At 43.7% G+C, this 6,581-nt stretch overlaps 1 pseudogene; it reads right to left on the minus strand.

Moving 5' to 3' along the window:
• The window catches only part of LOC108490058, a 5,071-nt pseudogene extending 4,402 nt beyond the window's left edge, over positions 1-669 (minus strand).
• Positions 670-6,581: the final 5,912 nt, after the last annotated feature.

A 6,581-nucleotide genomic window follows, 5' to 3' on the forward strand; every position in this document is an offset into this window, starting at 1 on the left:
TACAAAATCAAATGTTTGAATTGTAAAGAATTATGAGAGGAATAAGGGGGCTGGAGTGATGGCTCAGCGGTTGAGAGCACTGGCTGCTTTTGCAGAGGACCCAGGTGCAGTTCCCAGCACCCATGTGCTTGCTAACAACCATCCATGAATCCAGTTCCAGAGCCCTGATGTCCTCTTCTGGCCTCTGCAGGCATTGCATGATGTGGGGTGCACTTACAGGTAAAACACTCATACATGTAAAAATAGAAATAAATAAATTAAAAATGTTTTTGTCACCCATCTGCCTATACTCTAAGCAGCACGTGGAACACTTGCATCAATAGTAAAAAAATTAATTTACAAAAGCAGGGACCTGGGTGAAGCTGCCTGCTGAGTACCCTTGGGGACTCATAATGTAGATGCCAATGCAGAGCAGAAGGAAGAGTACTCCAAAGCCCACAAAGAGTGAGGTCACCAAGACGAGAGGCTCCTTGTACATATCACTCATATACTAGGTGGAGGTGACCTAGTAAACAAAGAACCAGGCAGTGAAGAACATGTGGATGGCCAGAAGTGCCACGGTCGGGTAGGGGCAGTGCCACGGTCGGGTAGGGGCAGTGCCACGGTCGGGTAGGGGCAGACAGCGGGATTGACTGGGCTGCCACATCTATCAGTGACCTCGAGCTCCATTCTGCCTTTCACGGGATAAGCTGAGAGTCCAATTTTTTTAATTAAAATAAAAAGAGATAAATAAGACAGTTCCCCCTCCCAGGAGCTTGGAGTTTGCTTATGAAGACACTCTAGAAAGCATTCATAGAAATATGTGAAATATGTGAATAGAGACCCAGGTAGCCAGATTTGTAACTCTTTTGCATGATTCTTGAGCTTGAACTTTGTAAATGACATCATGCCCCGAGGTCAAAACATGAGACATGTGTTTGAATGCTCTCTCTAGGCATAACACACTTTCAATGCAAAATATGTCCTTGAATGGTCAGTGTCCACATGTCATTCCATGAGGGGACTAGGAGATCTGAATTTTAAATTATGTTTTTCACTTTTTGAATATTCCTGTAGGCTGCAGTTTTTTGTAAGTATTACTAAACAGTATTTTATTCTTTAAACAAGAATTTTAGCTGTTTAAATATAGAGTGTGAAGAAGTATGCTTAAAATACTCATAATTTGGGCTGGAGAGATGGCTCAGTGGTTAAGAGCATTTGACTGCTCTTGCAGAGGACTTGGGTTTGATTCCCAGCACCCACATGGAAGCTAACAACCATCCATAACTCCAGTTCCAGGGGATCTAACGCCTTCTTCTGCCCTACTAGGACATTGCACGACAGGGGTACACTTACACACATGCAGGCAATACACTCATACACATAGAATAAAAATAATAAATAAATCATAATTTTTAAATTTCTGAGAATTCCTGGGAATACTAGTTTATTGTCTCTGACTTTCAGAGAATATGCCAGGAATTTGAAAACACTGAGAAACTTGCTTGTTTTTCACTGTATATTTTTAAGATGTATCATTGGTGCTGAGTACTTTCCTGAATTTTTTTTAAATGTTGGACATGCCTCGTGGATGTTTTTTGCCTTGTATTCCCTGGAGATAAAGGGACAGAGGAGGCCTGAGTACCCCCTGGAGGTTAGAGTATCTTAACATACACACACACCATTTAGGGCCATGTCTTGGGTATTTAGTGAATACAGCTTAGGAGTGAGATGACTTAAAGTTACACTTCTACCCCTCCAATGACCTTCTCACTTCATCAGCAACACTGAAAGCTTCCTGATTACCAAACGGAATTGGTTTCTTTGGCAGCTTTGCCACAGCTCTGCCTTTCTTCTTTTACTGCTTCTGTTTGCACACACTTCTCATCTATCCCATCTTCTTGTCTCTGGTCTCCTTCCCACCCTATTTCAGATCACTGGCTGTACGAGCTCCAAGGGAAAGTGGGTGAGCAGAGAAAGAGAATTTCTCCCCAGGGCCAGGTGGGACCTTAAATCTCTCTTACTATGAATCTGTACCCATCCATGAGGCTGCCATTGTTATTCCCTAGGTAACTGAAGCTCAGAGAATTTGAGTAACTTGCACAAGGTCACAGGGCAAGGAAGTGATGAGTTGAGATTTAAATTCAAACATATCTCACTTCGAGTTCTGCTCTTTGATTATAGCATTCCTTCTTCTCTGTCATGTAGAATATAGAAGTGTAAGTGACTTGTCTAAGATCACTCAGGAGGTCAGAGATAGATTTGAAACTGGAAAGTCCCCTTGGAAATTTTAACTAAATTTTCATTAGGTAAGTCCTCTACTCAAAAGGACTCGGAGTCACCATCTTACCTATAAGCTAGAGTGGACACTTCTGAGCCTGACAGTTAAGGTCCTGCATGGCCCCCTTTTTGAGCTTGGCTTTCCTTCCCGGCCTGACTCTTCTCCCAGAGTCCTCTTCCTTCCTGGCCTCCACCATGCCTTAGAATTTCTTTGCCACAGTGCCCTAACCTCTCTAGTACCTTTTTTGGTGGTGGGGAGCTCTCACTCTGTTGCTCAGATTGACCTTGAACTCAATGTCTGTGATAGCTAATAGCGATTATCAACTTGACAGGATCTAGAATCACCTAGGAGAGAAGCTTCTGGGCATGCCTTTGAGGGATTATCTTGATAATGTGGAAAGACCTACCCTAACTGGGTGGCACCATCCCTTGGGCTGAAGTCCTGAACTGAATAAAAAGGAGAAAGTAAGCTGAGCACAAGCATTCATCACTCTTTCTTTTCTTCCTGACTGTGGGTGCAATGTGACCAGTGATCAGCTGCCTCAAGCTCCTACTGCCAGAACTTCTTCAGGGCCCTTGAACTGTGAGCCAGAATAAACGTTCTCCCTTAAGTTGCCTTTGTTACAGCATTTTATCACAGCAATGACACAAGTAACAGATGCTCCACCTTTCTGCCTGCTAATTGCTAGGATTACAAGAACATACTTCTCTAGGTTTGTCCAGAGCTTCAGCCAACAGCCATACTTTGCTTCTTCTAAGAAACTTCCCCATGCTTTGATAGCGTAGGCTAGTCCTCACCGTCTGTGCTCACCACTGCCCTGGGCCATTAAACTTTAATCATTGAGTATATCATATAGTGATGCTAGAACCTAATGGTGGCCTGAAGAATTCTTCCTGCAACCACAGGGAAGTCCAAGGCATGTACTCTCTCTCATAAGCACCTGCAGCTACATACCAGAACCTTTCTTCATTCCACTGACCTTGCTGTCATTACTTTAATGTCTCAGTGGGTTGGGGCCACTATGACAAGATACCATACAGAGTGACTTCAGCAACAGATATTTGTAGCTCACAGTTCTGAAAGTCCTAAGTCCAAATTAAGGGACACTGGTGTCTGAAAGAAGCCTGCATCTTGGTTTGCCCTCACATGGCAGACTGCAGAGAGGGGCAGCAAGCCTTCTCGGGTATTTTCTTATAAGGGCACTAATCCCCTCATGAGGACCCCACTCTCACCACCTAATCACTTCTCAAACCCCTACCTCCAAGTGCTATCACATTGAGGATCAGGGGTTCAGTATATGAATGATGGCAGAGAGGCTCAGAATTCATTCCTCAGCATCTCTGGGTCCTAGAAACCATGTCTGAGTCATGTCCTCCCCCCAACCCTTTTATTGTCAGACAGTTGACTTCATCCTTTCTTGTTGATCCTAGATGCTGTCTCAGATTGCCCCAACTTCATGATTTGATCTGACACATCATACCTAACTGCTTTTCGTGTTTCAGCCTAGAGGCTGAAACACGAAAAGCAGTTAGGTATGATATATATATAGCCTATATGGTCTGATTTATGTCCCTAAATGTCTTTTTAAAAAGTATTTTATTTATTATTTTTACATGTATGAGTGTATTGTCTGCATGTATGCGAGTGCATCCGTGTCATGCAATGCTGTAGAGGTCAGAAGAGGGCTTCAGATTCCCTGGAATTGGAGTTAAGGACGGTTTGTAGCCACCATGTGGGTGCTGGGAATCAAACCTGGGTCCTGAAAGAGCAGTCATTGCTCTTAACTGCTGAGCCATCTCTCCAGGCCCCCTAAATGTCTTTCAATGTGAGTCCATCCACTGGGCCCACCAAGAGTCCCATCCCTGTAAGACACTGTGTCTCCCCGTCCCAGTAGCTATCAATCACCAAAAGTTCTTTAGGTTGAATTGGGATTTCCCACCCACCTCCCCATGGCTATTCTGGGATTTTTGTCTGGTTTGAACTTGCATAGGACTTGTTAATGCTGCCAGCATTGCTGTGAGTTCATATGAGATATGAGTAACTGATGAGTTTTCTGGAAGACTCTGTTTCCATCTCCTCTGGCTCTTACAATCTTTCTGCCTCCTCTTCTGCGATTTTTCCTGAGCCCCGGGAGGCAGAGGTTTGAAATCAGTGTCCTATTCATGGAGAAGCCCTCTGTGGCCTCTTTTTCTCTGCATATTGGCCAACTGTGTGTTTCTGTGTTAATCACCATCTACTACACAAGGAAACTTCTCTGGTGAGAGTTAAGTGATGCATTCATCCTACATGTAGAGGTTGCATTGAAGATGTGTCACTTAGGGTTAAGCGTCTTATAGACACTTATTCTCTGCATTTGACAAATTCTGGAACACCGTAATAGTCTCCACCTGTTGCAAAAAGAAGCTTTTTTGATGAGGGGTGAAAGGTAACACTTGTCTGTAAAGATGAGGATGCATATTTAGAATAAAGTAAGACATTATGTTGGTCTAGGGATGTTTCTTAACTTTTTGTTCACATGTTTTTTGAAACAACGTCTGGCTATGTAGCCTTAGTTTGCCTGGAATTTGTGACAATCCTCCTGCCTCTGCCTCTTGAGTGCTCCATCACCTCTGTCTCTGCCTCTCAATCTTCAACACACAAACCACCATATAAGACCTTGCTATTTATGTCATTGGTCACACACTAAAAAGTAAGGAATAAAGACACAAGAGTCCTTGTACTAACATTGGAATTTTAAAGAGATCAAGGAAATCTGAGTCAGCCAAAGTTAGGGGCTTGTTTTGGGTACTGTCCCTTACCCAGACAGGAATGGCAGTAAGTTCCTAAGGGCCCTTTCCCAGCTCTCCCTCCCACCAAGCAGCTCACCACAGCCTATGGTGTAGAGCAAGAGGCTTGGTGGCCACACGCAATCTAAGGTTGCTCTAGTCCAACTCCAGACAACAGGAGGCAGCCTCACAGCAGTATGGAAGCAGAGCTGGCCTCAGGGAAAGTCTTCTACTAGCATACATTCTCCAAGGCTTTAGCCTGAGGGGCCTCAGCTGGTTAAAGAATCAGAGCTTGGGGGTCCCAGTTAACATCTCTTGTCATCAGAGTCACAACTAATAGAGGGTAAGAGAGCACTGTTGCTGGGACGATGAGACTCAGTCTGTGCCAATGAAATGGAACGTGTGTGTTCATTTTAACGAGGACTCCACTGGTGGTGAAATTCTGGGTGATTTTTATTTTATTCTTTTTTCATGTGTGTGGTTTTTATTTTATTCTTTTAAAAAAAATTCTTAGTACAAAAGTTCTAACTTGTTTTTCTCTTTTTTTTTCTTTCTTTGTCTTTTTGAGACAGGGTCTCCCTGTAGTCCCAGCTCACCTGAACTCACTTTGTAGACCAGGCTGGCCTTGAACTCACAGTGATCCACCCGCTTCTGCCTCCCGGGTGCTGGGACTAAAGGTGTGCGCCACCACGCCCAGATAAAAGTGCTAACTTGTTTTTCTACAAGTCAATTGTGTTAGTATAAAAGTCTGTAGATAACAAAGACTTTATTTTGAAGCACAAATTAATGCAAAGAAAATTCACAGTAAAACACAAACAAGTATAGACTTTTGTGCTATAGACCATTATTCTGTGGGGGTGTGAGGGAGAGTCCTAAGGCTCAAGACAGAGTGAGGAGAAGGAGTACCATGGTCTTCCAGTTTAGCCTTCTTAGGCTAAACTTCTAATCTGAAGGTGGGCTGGGTCAGAAGTCAAAACCTCAGTTTCCTGGGCTAACTAGCTCTGTTCAGGTCCTTACCTCTCTCCTGGGTTCATTCTGGAAGCAGACAGTTTTAGAGTGAGAAGGATGTTGAGAGACTGCAGCACAGGATGGATCTGAGAACTTTGCACTTTGCCCTGGCTGTTCTCTGCCTGTATTGCCTTCCGCCTGGCCCTGGCCTGCCTAGATAATCTTGTATTCTTGTTAGTTCCATGCACGCCTCTGTGCACACAAAACATTCAAGGCATTTCTCTCCTATGTCTTTGACAAATGACTGAGTGCCTAGTATGTGTCAGGCACTGTTGTAGGCCCCCAGAATGCAACAGCGACAAAAATAAAATAAAATCCCTGCCCTAGTGTGAAGCAATGAAGTCCCCACATTTATTTACTACTCAGAAAATATTTATGGACCACCCAGGTGCACAGCTCTGTCATACATAAGCTGTTTTTTACTCAGGGTAATTGTTCACATATTTGGTTTCTCTTCCCCTCACTCTGGCTGCCTTGTGGACACAGTGAACATTTCTGAATTAAAAATAATGAGGTGACATTTGGAGTTGGAGGGGCGACTCAAGCAC

The sequence above is a fragment of the Nannospalax galili genome, unplaced genomic scaffold (genome assembly GCF_000622305.1).
Source record: "Nannospalax galili isolate Female #2095 unplaced genomic scaffold, S.galili_v1.0 scaffold747, whole genome shotgun sequence".
Classification (NCBI taxonomy): Eukaryota; Metazoa; Chordata; class Mammalia; order Rodentia; family Spalacidae; genus Nannospalax; species Nannospalax galili.